The following is a 15,696-nucleotide window of genomic DNA, read 5'->3' as shown; positions in this document are numbered from 1 at the left end:
TTTACAACTTTTTCTTTTTTGTGTGTGTTTATGGTCTTTTCCTTCATTTTTGAATTTTTACTGTTATCTAACCAATCGATTGGATTAAGGTATACAAGAACCTGAAGAAATTTTATTATTATTATTATTACTACTACTACTACTACTACTATTATTATTATTACTATTTGGCTTCTTTTTTCCTACTATTTTTATTTGGAATTGCAATTGGTTATTTTGCAATTGGATTAAGGTCTAGAAGAAACTGAAGATTTTAAATTGCTCAAAATGAGTAGGAAATTAACAGCCCCTGGTTCCTCAACTTCTACTTCTTCTTCTCCACCATCTGGAGAGCAACATTCAATACAGACAATGTTACAGCAAGAAAAAGAAAAAGAAAAAGTGACCCTGCAGATGATTATGCAAGGAATTCAAAATATTCAAACAAGATCAGAGAATATTGAAAAGAGAACAGAGAACATCAAACAGAGAACAGGGAAAACCTATGAAAAGGTGAAGAACATCCAACAAATGATGATGAAGTACGATGAGAGATTCCAAAAAATTGAAGAAGATAAACAAAGAGACAAGAAGATTGGAGATATTGATAACAGATTAACTGTGGTTGAACAAGATAAAAGTGGTATGCTGAGATGGGAGATGGACAGATCAGAATTTTATCTTAGATTCCAAAACATAGAGGAAGAAAAGGGACAAAACCTAGCTGAGATAATGATAGAAATATTGGCTGAAGCTTTGGAAATAACTGAAGAGAAGATGATGGATGGAATAGATGAGGTCTATCAAGTCTTCACAAGATACGCAATGAGAAATAGCTTACCAAGAGAAGTTCACATCAGATTTACAAAGAAAGCCATTAAAACGCAAATATTGCAAGTTGCAAGAGAGAATTGAAATACAAAGACAAGGAGATTGTGATCTTGAAACAAGTACCCAGAAGAGTGAGAGAGATGAGAAGAGAATACCAATTTTTGACTAAAACTCTACTTAAAAAAGAGGTGAATTATAGATGGCTGATTCCAGAAGGTTTAATGTTCACATGGCAAGAACAGAGACATAGAATTGACTCAATTGAGAAAGCTGAATTATTTTATACAGAATATTTTGGAGGGAAAGAGGAGGAGAAAGAAAAAGAAATGTCACTAACTGAATTCCAAGAGGACTGCCAAATGATGACTGAAAAAGAAAAAGGTGCAGTAGGTGGAAAGGAGGAAGCCAAAAAACAACGTGAACCAAGATCTACGAGAGTTGTTAAACCTAACTACAAAATATAACCATGGAAGAGAAAAAATTGATTACAATTAATATAAATGGACTTAACTCAGCTGTTAAAAGAAGGAAAACCTTCCATAAATTAGAGAAATTAAAATTTGATATAATCTGCCTCCAAGAAGTACATATTAAAAAGCAATATGAACAATTGTTGATACAGCCAAAATTAGGGAAAATATTTACTTGTTTGACACAATGCAAGAAAAGAGGAGTGGTTTTATACATTAAAGATATTATCACAGCAAAATTGATTTATACTGACGACGGCAGAAGAATACTAATGGTGGAAATAATGGACAATAGTACAAAAACACTCCTGATTGCAATCTATGCCCCAAATGACAATCAAGAAGAATTTTATAAAAAATTACATATGAAAATAATTGAACTGGACTATGCTAATATAGTTATGATGGAAGATTTTAATGGAATTGTAGACAATAAACTGGACTGTACAGCACAGAAAACAATAAAGCAAAACAGAAAGACCCTCCCTAAATCTTTTTTTTAAGTGGTAGATGAAATAAACTTAAAAGATACATGGAGAGAAATGCTAAAACCAAACAATACACCTTCTACTCAAATAGACATTTGTCATGATCCAGAATAGATATGATATGGATGTCAACAGAATTGTTAACTAATATTAAAGAAATAAATATTGAAACAAGTACTTGGGCAGATCACAATCCAATGACAATTAAATGGAAAGGACAAAGAAGAAGATCTAGATGGACGTTAAATAATACTATTTTAAAGGGAAAAGACTTCACACAGTGGATGGAGAAAGAACTGGCTTTTTTCTTTAGAGAAAACAAAAAAGAAGATACATCAATCCAGAATGTATGGGATACAATGAAGGCATATGCCAGAGGATTGATAATAGACTAGACAAGGAAAAGAAATACCATGAAAAGATTAGCCTCTAAGGCATTAGAGGGTGAGTATAAAGGACTTGAAAAAGAGTTACAGAAAATGCCACAGAAAAAGGACATTAAGTTAAAAATGGATATAACCAAACATAAAATGGATCTAATAGAAAAAGAAGAACTAGCACAGAAAATTAGAGGTGCTAAACAGAACTACTTTGAAGATGCAAATAAACCAGGTAGATGGTTAGCATATAAATTGAGAAAGGAGAAAGAATCAAGGAAAATATTGCAATTAACAGACGACCAAGGCCAAGTTTGCTATGGTAGTAAAGAGAAGAAGGAAATCATACAAGACTATTATGGGAAACTATACACACAAGAGAATATTGATGAGGAAAGAGTTAAACAGTATTTACAGAATGCTAATCTACCCCAGATACCTAAAGAGATTGAAACAATGTTAGAAAGCAATATAATGATGATGGAGTTAACTGAAGCACTCAAGAAGCAAAATAACGGAAAGGCACCAGGCCCAGATGGACTTCCAGCAGAATTTTACAAAACATTACAAGAAGACATTATACTTGATCTTAGCCAAAAGGCCGAGAAGCGATATTGATGAACCAGACATCATTTTTTTCCCTTTCAGGTTCACTGTTGTAGTACAGGTCATATTCCTAACTTTATTGTAAATATCTTCCCACTTTACCATTCATTGTTTAATTTTTCTTTTGTTATTAGTTCTATTCAGTAGTTTCCCTTAGAATATAAATATCTTTTCCCACTTATGATATTCTAAATTATTCAGATTTGATTCAATCTTTTATAGAATCTGAAACTAACTGAATCAACAAAATTAAAGAAGATAGAGAAGGGAGACAGCTAAAGGGATGACAGGAAGGGTAATATCAAAATGAGAGAAAGAAGAGAGAAAGAGTGTAATATAATATCCTAAAATATACTTGTTGTAAATTGTTCTTATACAACTATTTTATATTATGGTATATCAACTGTATTCTTTATCTTTAACTGTAAAGTTCGGTTTCCTTTAAACAATCCTATATTCCACTTCTTATATATATGACCTTACTTATTTCATTAGTTGTTAGTAATCAATCAATCAATAATCATCAAAATAGTATTTCACCAGTTTTCACAGTTTCTATCATTCAAACTTTTAAATTCTTAATAAATTCAATCAAACCTTAATCAAAATGTTATTTCATTAATTATATTCTATGAAAAGAAGTCCAGTAATATTCAATCACTTTCCTTTCCTTGTCCATTCATGTTTTGTTTAGTCACAGTCTGTTACATCAGCTTCTCTTCTCTCTGTATAATCTCAAAATGTCACTTCCGTTCTCAGGTTTAGTCCTGTTTCTTACTTTTTCCCACTGTTCTTCTTTTACAAGTCACAGATCCATCAGGTTAAACTCCAAATTCCTAGATAATCAGTCTAAATCAACTCCAAATTTTTCAGAACAAGTCCAAAACACCAGTCAATCTTTAATCAACTAAATTGGCTTTGATCTCTGTCTTAAGAGTTCTTTGCTTTCACCACTGGATTGCCATTTCCCTTCGGACTTCCGTCCTCTTATTTAAGACTCACAGTTCTGCCGTCTCTCTCACTTTCACTTTCCGCCTCCTTCACTCCAAGTTCAATCCATCAATTGATGCCAAAAACGCTGTTCGTGCTCTGGTACCTTCCTCATTAGGCTAAAGCACTGTGACTTCAGTCTGCCATCAAGATGGCTGATCACTCACACGTTGGAGCAAATGAGGTCTCCCTCAAAGCTGTCAACAGCCGCCACTGTCAAACTTCTCCTCGGGCTTCCTCACGCCTTCGTCTTCCCCTCCAGGGTCTATGTGCCCCTCACCGGGGCCTCCAAATGTGCAGATTGGGGATGAGAGAACAGAGCTTGCTCTTCTCTCCCCACCCCACCACAGCACTGCCCACAACCTACTTCTTAGTAAGCTAGAAAAAAGTGGAATGGTTAGCACCACCACTAGATGGACTCGCAAATGGCTGACAAACCATACTCAACGAGTAGTCCTTAATGGGTCTAAATCTACATGGAGGGAAGTAAGCAGTGGGGTACCGCAAGGTTCCATCTTAGGCCCAGTACTCTTCAATATCTTCATTAACGACTTAGATGAGGGAATAGAAGGGGAACTTACCAAATCTGCAGATGATACTAAGCTGGCAAGAATAGCTAATACTCAAGACAATAGGCTCAAGATCCAGATGGATCTTGACAGACTAGAACACTGGGCCCTATCTAACAAAATGAAATTCAATGTAGAGAAAAGTAAAGTCCTACACTTAGGCAAGAAAAACCAAAAGTACACATATAGACTGGGTGAAACCAGGCTCAATAGCAGTAACTGTGAGAGGGATCTTGGAGTCTTTGTAGACAACCAGCTAAATATGAGCCAGCAGTGTGCAGCAGCAGTCAAAAAAGCTAATGCAATCCTAAATTGTATTAACGGAGGGATACAATCAAGATCAAGGGAAGTACAAATACCACTCTATAAAGCCTTAGTAAGACCACACCAAGAGTACTGCATCCAGTTTTGTTCACCACATTATAATAAAGATGTTGAGACTCTAGAAAAAGTACAGAGAAGAGCAACCAGGATGATTAGGGGACTGGAGGCTAAAACATACAACGAATGGTTGCAGCAACTGGGCTTGGCTAGTCTAGTAAAGAGAAGGACTAGGGGAGACATGATAGTGGTCTTCCAATATTTAGGGGATGCCACAGAGAAAAAGGGGTCAAGCTATTTTCTAAAGCGCCTGTAGGCCAGACAAGGAATAATGGATGGAAACTGAACAAGGAGAGTTTTAACCTGGAAATAAGGAGAAACTTTCTGACAGTGAGAACAATCAATCAATGGAACAGCTTGCCCTCGGAAGTTGTGGGAGCGCCATCACTTGAGATTTTCAAGAAGAGAATGGACTGCCATTTGTCAGAAATGGTCTAGGGTCTCCTGCTTGGGTGGGGGGTTGACCTAGATGACCTATAAGGTCCCTTCCAATTCTGATTATCTGTTATCTTATCCTGATTAATGTAAGACGAAAATAATAAAGCAATGAGATTATGGAACTAACCTCAAATGGGTTCCCAAACAGCAAAGAGGAATCTGGAAGTGTGTACTTATACCTGTATATTAAAAAAAAAAGGATGGAAGAAAGAAACACTGAGTAAAGTGCTGCTTTCTGACTTAGAGCCGTTTCATTAATTTTATTCATCAGGCTGTGTGCAGAATGCAGAGAAGGGGCACAAACATTATGAATGGCTCCACAATTGTTCCCGCCCCATTCCTGTGTGCTGGGTGCCAACTAAAGTTGAAATTTACACACAGGATTTGTTTCAACAGCCAGCAATTCTTATTAGTTATCTCATTCCTGCTGCAGCCCATGAGGGCTACCTGTTTGCCCTGCTGACTGAGAAGGCACAGAACAACCAGAGGAAGCAACCAATCCCTTATTTATCACCCACTCTATACACACAAAAATCAGGACTAAGTCAGAGCCGAAATAGAAGTAGGGTAGGGATTGGCAGTGGGGACAGAGAATTTCATGGTAGTATAATTTTCTACCAGCTGAAAGATTGGTAAATTGGACTAACTCAGTACAAAGAAAAGGCTCTGTGTCCTTTTAGAAGGCAGGCTGAATTAAGACTGAACTCAAGAAAAGACAGAAAAGCTTAGATCTTACTTAGAAAATGTTACTGACTTTGTGTTAGCAATTATTAATTAGGCTGCTTTATGAATTTCCTGCCAAGTTAATTGTTATCTTCAATAAAAAATGAGTCAGAGAAAAAGAAAGAGATCTGAGTAAAGGTCACTTTTTTTTTTCTTTTTAAAGAGAAACTGTGGGACAGCAGATGTGGGATGTATCAACACCGAACAGATTTGGATATTCTCTTCCCTTCTCAACTTCCATGGTTTTTATCATGCTTTTTATTCAGCTGCCCTTTGCTGATCTCCTGGGACAGAGGCCAAAACCTTGGCCTGACATCATACAAGAAATATACATGCACCTCACCCACTGTCCTACCTCTGATCTCAGGAAGTGCTTAGTTGGCTTTGGGAAAGAGATGGAAATATAAACGTATTTTAACTCCCAAAGTAATAGAGTTGCCAATGCGTGAAACATTTATTTTTGCTTTCCCAGAGACTGAGAGCAAGAGAGAGGGGGGGGGGAGAGAAAGGGAGGGGGAGAGGGAGAGGGAGAGAGAATCAGAGGGAAGTAGGGGATATACATATTGCTTGAAACCATCTGGAAAGCCTCCCTGAGGTTGCAAAAATACTTTCAATGAAATCTGAAAGACGTTAGTGGCACATATGTGTGTATTCATGTTTTACTTTTTCCATCCTCCAGAAATACCTTTTTTTAAACCAAACAAATGGTCAACTAAACAAGTCTATAGTACATAGTTCAAAATAAGTGTAAAGTGATACACACTGGGACATTCTGTAATAGCTTCACATATACTTTGTTGGGTTTGAACTATCAGCAGCTAGGCACAGCTCTTGGGGTCAGAGTGGATAGCAAAATTTAAAAATTGCAACTTTGGGGGGAAAGGCACATTTCATGCTAGACGTCATTATAAAACAGACTGAAAATATACCTTCCAATATTGCAAACCATGTATAGTTTGGAATATCATGTATAGTTCTGGTTGTCACACTGAAAAAGCATGTTACAGGGCAGAAAATGTCAGGCATAAGCAACCAGAATCATTTGTAGATTGGCCCAAATAGAAACTTTATTGTTGATCGCTTATGTTGCAAGAATCTCACCACATGATCTGCTTTCCTTTGGGAAATGACAAATATAGACCTAAGGATCTGATTTCCAATGTTTCTTCCCCTAACAGACTCTAACCTGATTGGGGGGGCTTTCCCTTACAACCAATGGTTTCACCACAGGATATAATACATATTACTTGACTGCATTTCGGTTGGCAACTGGCTCAAATTTACAAGTGGTTGCAGTGTCCCATAGAGACATAACTACGATTTGTAATTTTTTTTGCTGATTTTCAGCAAATTTTGCCAAGTTATGTGGGGGAAATGCCTATTTGGGTGAATGGTTTCATATTTATAATCATGCAATTTGCTTAATGATCACCATAAAAAAGTCATAAAATTGGGTCTGGTCACATGGGTGCTTCTACTTATGACTACCATGACTTTCAACCAAATTCTAGTATGACTCTAGCTGGAGTCATAAATCAAGGACTACCTACAATCGTATTTGTGAATTAAATTATTTCAATACCTATTTGCTTTCTCTAGCATGAATATTTCCACATTTTAATGTTCTTTCAACATTGTAAAAAGTGCTTTGCTCCCTTAGATATCCAGGTAGCTCCTTCCCTGATGGCATTCTGGAAGGTTTAAAGACCTACCAGTTCTCCCATATATTGGGGTAGGGAGAATGGATCCTGCCTGTTAAGAGGTTGACATATGTTGCTATGTTTAACTCTGAATTATCTGGCTGCCATTTTTTTAATTCCTCATTGTTATTTCCCTTACTGTATTTTATTATTTTATTATACTTTGCTTTTGTATTGTAAACTACCCAAAATTGTTTTAGAATTGGGCAGTGTTATTATTGAATTAAATAAATATATTTAAAATATCAGCTTTGTATTTTGTAAATGTAATTTTAAACTGGCAGTTATTTCCACTGGCATAAACTTTAATAATCCAGATTATTAAAAATGCAACTATCCTGTATACCAGTGGTAGTCAACCTGGTCCCTACCACACACTAGTGGGCATTCCAGCTTTCATGGTGGGCGGTAGGGGTTTTGTCCCCTGCTTTATAAAACACCATTACTGTGGAACCGGTGGGTGGTTAGAGAAAATTTTACGACTAACAGAGATACAAAAGTGGGCGGTAAGTATAAAAAGGTTGACTATCCCTGCTGTATACTATTTTAAATATTATTTGAATATCTTATTTTGTACCTTAATTGCCTTGGCATACTGGTGTCAAAAGATCAAAGGTAAGTTTAAATAACATTTGCATTTTTCAAAGCCTTAATCTGAATACACATAAATTAATCTGAACTAACTTTAAATCCCTAGAGCCTGGCAGCTTTTCACCATAGACCCTATTTGAAACATTAACTCTAAAACAGGAAAAATTACTAATATAGAGAGTTTTTAAGCTTATACAGATGATTTCATACAGAACAGTTTACTTCAACAAACCTGGGATTAGCAAAGAAAAGATTCCGAAATCAAAAATAATACCTTGTTAGCAGGATTAATCTTCAGTATCTTTTTTTAAAAAGGATTCTTTGATAAACAACATCTTTCCAATAAACTTGAGAGACTTAAGAATCTAAAGCTGGAATCATGGTAAATTCTCTTCTTCGGTTACATGGCCAGGACATTGATGATTCAGGTGGCTATTTGTAGCATTTCAGGATTCATGAAGAGTCATTAACTCAGGTCATTTCCACACAGTCCATGGCCTTACCTCTCTTACCACTTTGCAGTAACTTCAGTGTATCAGAGAAGTATTCCCACTCCTGAGATTATATAAGCCCCTTGGCTTGGCTTGGTTTGATTACCAAAGGGCTTAATACAGAATCAGAACTGGACTTTCACCTGCTTAAGCCATCCACTCTTACTATTCCATGAATGAGATTTCGAGTAACCAACCAGCAATTCTGTTCTTCTACCACTCCACTAATTTATCTTCTGTTTTTTGAATACCTGGGGGAGCTCATGTAATGGAAGACTAAGACCGCAGACCTATTTGGTGTCCTGGAGCCAATGTAACATCAACACCCAAATTGGTTCAGAACCAAAAAGGAAAAAGTGGAGACTGAAAGATCCAAACAGCCAAGGGAACATCAAGCTAACCATTTGTGTGAATTTATCTTTTATTGTTTGTAATATGTTTCATCTTTTGAGAGCCATCAAGGTGTTTTGGGCACAGCCTGCATTTGTATCTGATTGAAATTCTCAATATGGAACATCTGATGCAATGATGTCACCCAAATCTCAGATCATATCCTCCTAACTCCAAGAGCCTTCTATTTCTCAGCAGCACCCACTCTTTCATCCAAACTAAACAACAGGTAGCAAAGTATAATTTTAAATCTGGTAGGCCCAGTCCTCCACCTTCTTTTGCATCTTGTAATACCTTATACGTATTTCACCCAGATTTCTTTTTTACCCAGCCACACAAATTTAGATATACTCTTCTACTGCTGTTTAAATGGTATATCTGTTGTCAAAACAGGTATTGTCTGAAACAAAAACAACATTTAAGGTAAAACATTCATCTTAATCACAGAAATTCTCCCCACAATGACAGCTGAATTTTCTCCCATCTTAACATATCTTTTATAATTTCATTCTATGTCTTAGCATAATTATTTTGAAATATCGTATTTGTCATTGTGATACCCAAGTCATCTTCTTAATCTTAAAACGCATTTTATTCATAAATTCTGTTTATTCATGCATTTTTATATTTTTTACAGAATACAGAGTAATAGAGTTGGAAGACACCTTGCCTCCAGGTCTTGGAGGCCTTCTACTCCAATCTTGGAGGTCTTCTAGTCCAATCCCTTTCTCAAGCAGAAGATACTGTGTCATCCCAGAAAAATGGCAGTCCAATATCTTCTTTAAAATCTCTAGTTATAAGAGTATCTGCAGGCAAGCCATTCTACTGATTAATTGTTCTCACTGTAAGGAAATTTCTCTTCAGTTCTAGATTCGAACTCTCTTGGATATTTCCATTTCTTCTTGTCCTGCCCTCCGGGGCTTTGGAGAATCGGTCAACCTGCTCTTTTCTGTGACAGCCCCTCCAATAGTGGAAAAATGCTATCATGTCACATCATTGTTAACATTTTTGTTGTCTGATAATACAGGTGGTTAACTTATCATGAGATTAGAATTCTCTCAAGGAGAATATAAAATAAGATCATGAGAAGTTCTGATAACAGAGAAATATACTTATCAAGTTTTCTTGTGTATAATTATGAAAAAGGTTTAACATAGACAAACTAATTTTGGTTGTGAACACTATAAGACTGAATTTGAAATAAAACGATGTACAAATGATTGCCAAAATGTATATATTCTTATTGAAATTTGAAACAGAACAAGTGAAAAAGTGTATGATAAAATGGTCTAAATATTTTGATTACAATACACAATAGGACAATAGATATCAAAAAGGATTGAAGTTTACATTATGTTATGACCTTAAAGAGAATTTTTATAAATTATGTATTGTTGGTATATGACACAGAGAAATTGTCTGGAATGTATAAAGATACCTATGTTGAAAACAACATGAAGGGACATTTTATCCTACTTGATGGATGTGTAAAAACACTAGAAACTTTTGAATACACTAATTCAGAAAATCTTAAAGATCAACATACAATTGAAAGTTGGGGGGGGGGGTTGGGGGGTTGATGGACAAACAGTTGGAAAAAAATCAACTTTTGGAACTTTTGTTTTTATATATGATAACTGCAGTAAAATTACAATATTTGCAAAAGTAGAAAGATTCAGTACTTCCTACAATGAGAAATGGTTGGTGAAAAAGCTAGAACTTGCAGAGATGGTAAAATTGACTTCCTTAATTAGGGAAAAGACAACTTGTAAGTTCATTGATTGCTGGAAACCCTTATAGACTTTTTGTGTGAAATAAAAAAAAATGACTTATGATTTATATTCACAAAATGTAACTTTGTTCTCGTAATCATAGAATAAAAGGCAATTTGTATTGGTATTTATAATTGTTGTAAAGAAAATCAGAAGTCAGTTCATTTTATGTCTTTTGGTTCTTTCTTTCTGTGCTTTTGGCTTTTCTTTCCATTCTTCTTTCCATTCTTTTATTTATTTCTCTTGATATTAATTCTTGTTAATTTTTATCTTTGTCTCAAAACATTTAAGAACAAGTAAATTAAAATAAAACTGAGCAGCATGATATGAAATATGATATAATTTGAAGAAATGTCTCGAACATGATCCTCCCTAGTTCTTATGAAGATAAAATAAGGAAGCTGGGAACTGCATTCACACATGCAAAATGCTATTACTCTAATCTTATAATAAAAGTAATATTAATATTTATAACTCTGCTTCCTCGTCTGGTCTGCCTCAATGGGTTGACAGGAACGGGTGTGTTGTTGCTGTACAAACTTAAGAGTTGCTATTGAGATCTTGCTCAGTTTGGTTGATCTTAATCTTTTTTTTACTAAGGTTATTTCTGGTCAGTATTTGGATGAGAGACAATCAGGAAAGCCCAATGCTGTAAGCTTGATTGGAAGCAGTAAGAATCATCTGTTCTATTACCCAGGTCTATAGTGACTTACTGATTTCTGAGACGGATATGGAAGACATAGGAAATGACCTTGAAGGAAAGAAGAAAGAACTGCTAACAAGGCAATAGTCAGATACATGTGGCCTGAGTCCTTTTATAAAAGGGCTCAAAATGTAATGTATGTAAATTTCTCAGTCAAACTCCTCCCAAGCTCATATGAAGACAGAGGGAAGGAATAGGAAGCGCATTCAGACTTGCAATATTCTCTCACTGTAGCTTTACAATAAGAGGGGTACTGGGAGCTCCATCACTGGAGGCTTTCAAGAAGAGACTGGACCACCATCTATCAGAAATGGTGTAGGATCTCCTACTTGGGCAGTGGGGTTGGAGTAGATGACCTACAAGGTCCTTTCCCATTCTGTTAATCTGTTAATCTGATCTACACAGCATTGATTTCCTAGTCTGAGCTACATTGACGGAGTGACAACAAAGCAGTAGACATTACTATCCAAAGAAGGACCTTCTTAAGAACAGTCAATCCGGAGTGTAAAACTAGGTGGCTGCATCACTGCATTCAATATAAAACAAAGCTATCTTTGGATGCTTTCGTGTATATGGTTTCATTGCTAAACCCATTAAAAAAAAAACTACAAATAGAGGAAAGTATGCTGATAACAACTGATCTGCTCAGACTGGCAGTAATTTTATGGGTAATAGAATCAATGATTATAAAGCAAAGCCCACATATTCACAGAATGGCAAGTTCTTTTTGCGTACCAGCCCCAGAGCTATATTTAGCATCCGGGTAAGTCATACTCAGCGGGTGAAGACCAAATAATCTTTTTAAAAAGAGAGCATAAAAGAAAGAGAAGTTATCTCTGCATGTGTGATAAAGATTAATTATAAGGCATGTGCAGAAGACAAATCATTTGAAAATGTCTTTTTTCTCTCTCAGCAGTTCAGTAGTATTTGCAAAGTTAAGAGCAAATTCCTAATAATAAAAGCCCAATATGATATGGTGCAACAGTATCATGCAAAGGTTGCCCATTCTTTCTTGGTAGTAGCTTCTTCAGGACCATGCCTGAATTCCTGGGCAAGAACCTTTGCTACTTACTCCTTTTTAAGTTGCTGCCTATTCTAATTAGCTCTCCCCTGAAGTACTTGCCCCTCTCTTCCCTTTCCCGGCTGGTGCTACATTTACTACTGGAAGCAGCTGTCTGGATGCAAACCAGTAATTGAGGAGGAGGAAAGTGAAGATATTTCGACAGGCAGGTCATCTCTTCCCACCATAGTGCAATGACAGGAAAAGCTGCAACTGCTGAAAAATGTTCCTCCTACACAGCTATTAATGGCACAAAAGATTTTTAATTGAGTCTTATACTGTGTTGGCCAACCCTGGCAAAAAAAAATGCAATCCAATCTACACAGAGTTGTCTTTTCTATCAGATCCTATTTTTCTCACAGTTCCAGCTGAGCCTCCAAGGATCAAATGGGAATGTAGATATAATAAGGGCTCACAAAGGCATAGATAGATAGATACACCCACAGGTTGGATAATGTTGTAGCCAGAGGTTGCAAATGACAAATTTTTGATCTTCCTCCATTTTTCTGTCAATCCGGGAATAGAAGTTACGTTGTAGTGAATTATACCATTGCCCAGAAAACTTGTGTGCGCTTGCTTGCACTTGAGTGGATGGCCTGTGTTCTCACTGGAAAGTCCCAGTTCTTGTTGGCCTGCCATAGCAGCATGCTGAATCTAGTAATCCTCACAATCCTAGCAGTTTTGACGCATGGGTAGTCTGGAAGCATGTGATCATGGTGAACTGCACAAAGTTGTTTTTATTCTCTAAAGAGGAAGAAAAATCTTAGCCTGAAGGAGCAGACAAGACAAACTAGTCAGTTTCAGGCAGGCAGCCAACCACTGATTGGTTGACAGTTCTACGTGCTCCACTATTAGTCAAAAAGGACTCGTGATGATTGGATGGCAGTTTCTTGCATTTAAATGTGTGCATGCCCATAGCATCCTTATTTTCCAAAAAGTTTTGAAATGTGAGAAAAGTCTGGATTCAGAAGAAAGTAAAAATAGAAAGGGTTAGGGATATTTGGAAGTTCTGCTGATCTTTACATGGATATGAAGAAAAAAGAGAAAAAGGAACAGCAACTGGGATAGGCATTGTATTTAATTAAGTAATCAACTAATTGGACCATTTATATACTGCTTCCTTTCTTAAATTGTTGGACAGCCTACTTGAATACAATAAAATGTTTATTTAAAAAATGAAAGCACAAAAAACCAACAATAACATTAAAATACTAAAAAGCCTAAGCAAATAAAAATATTTTAAAATCTTCCTCTAAAAAGGACAGGGGCTTCCTAACTTCCACAGGTACATTATTCCTTATTAATAGCAGAACTTTCTGTCAATGGTAGATGTACCCTTAGAGCAGAGGTGTCAAACTCGCATCATCACAGCAGCATCACGTGACTTTTTCCCCCTTTGCTAAACCAGGCGTGGGCATGGCCAGCATGTGACACATCTGCCTATGGGCTGTGAGTTTGACAGCCCTGCCTTTGAGAAACTTGCCAAATCTCCCCTATCAAAGATCTGAACATGCAGAATAGGCCATATGGAGCGGAGGTTTCTGCAGGTAACTCTGGGTCCAAGTCAGTGGTGGGATTCAAAAAATTTTTACTACTGGTTCTGCGGGCATGGCTTGATGGGTGTGGCAGGGGAAGGATACTGTAAAATCTCCAGTCAGAGGTGGTCGGTTCTCCAAACTACTCAAAATTTCCACTACCGGTTCTCCAGAACTGGTCAGAACCTGCTGAATACCACCTCTGGTTCAAGTTACCAAAGGCTTTTACAAAGTGAGATTCTTAAATTTGTAAAACAGTGGGGACATTAAGGTTAATAATTATAAAGGTGATTATGTAAATAAATGCATCAACACAGGTGATGTGATATTTTCAAGAGGTGACATTCACCAACCATATTGTTACATTCTGGAGCAACCACAATTTTTGCCCTTCTTTGGACTTGAAATAAGCCTGCATACAAGTCATCTACTCACAGATGACCTCAATAACGGGAAATTCCAAAAATCAAAGTTGTGGAACTTCTGGCCCACAAGCTAAATTCTTCTCTCTAAGTCTCCACTGGGATGCCACTGCTTTAAAGTACAGGCAGTGTTTTCCTGATATGTATCTATTTGACATCATTCCCAAAGAGAAAAGACATTTGTTGAAAAAAGTCCATTTCTTATGGATTACTCAAAAACATTTCCAGCTTCTGGAAAGCACTTCCAATACCAAATTCCCCAAGTATTCACTAGCCCTCTGCTATTTCTTTTTGAAAAATGTGTGTATTGGGCAAACTAACTCTAGAAGAACTAGTATTTCAACAGTTTCCAGATGGAAATAAATGTGATTAAAGGGGTGTTGAAGAGGCTCCTTCCTGAAATTAAAATAATTTCTATGAGAGGATGAATCCTTGGCCTGAGTATTCTGACTTTCACTGAGTATTCACTTGAATCCAAAGATTCCATAACAATTTGATTCCAAATTTATGTATGCAAACTTATTAATGGATTTACTCTTTCGGAAGTACATGTTTTCTGGTAGAAATCTAAATAATCACAGTGCATGTTTTGCATCAAAACAGAGAAAACAAAGTAAATTATATACATGAGATAACTTGAAAAATTTAAAATAGCTATAAGGAAAGAAAAGGAAAGATTCAGAGCACAGTAGGTTCCCCCATTGCATTAAAGCATAATTTGAATTGCTTTCTTTGGATTTAAGTACCATTCACAAAACAATATATTGCTATAAATAATCACAGTGGGTTGGATCCCCAGTCTGGTGCCAAGGGGAGAATATGTGCCTGATGACATGGCTCTTGGCATCTACCAGGTAATCTGCATAGTTCATTTCATCTCTTGTAATGTTAACCATAATGGAAAACTAATATTGCAAAGCAACACCTCAAGCATAAATTGCATTTCCAACACTTCTGGATCCATTAAGAACCCCAGAAGCATTCTTAGAAAATAAACAGTTGGTAAATATATTCCAATGCACTTGTTTTGTGCTACTTGAGTATTTTGTGGCTGGTATGGAAACCATTTTTTAAGTACTGTAAAGTAAGGCTGAGCAGGCACAGAGAATTTTTCTAAAGATTCCGTTCTATTTCTCTCATAGCTCAGTTAACATCAGTGCCATCTCTCCATTTTGTTTTC

Source organism: Pseudonaja textilis, chromosome 3, assembly GCF_049901715.1.
Source record: "Pseudonaja textilis isolate UNSWEBS1 chromosome 3, rPseTex1.2, whole genome shotgun sequence".
Lineage (NCBI taxonomy): Eukaryota > Metazoa > Chordata > Lepidosauria > Squamata > Elapidae > Pseudonaja > Pseudonaja textilis.
This window is presented reverse-complemented; position numbering follows the sequence as displayed.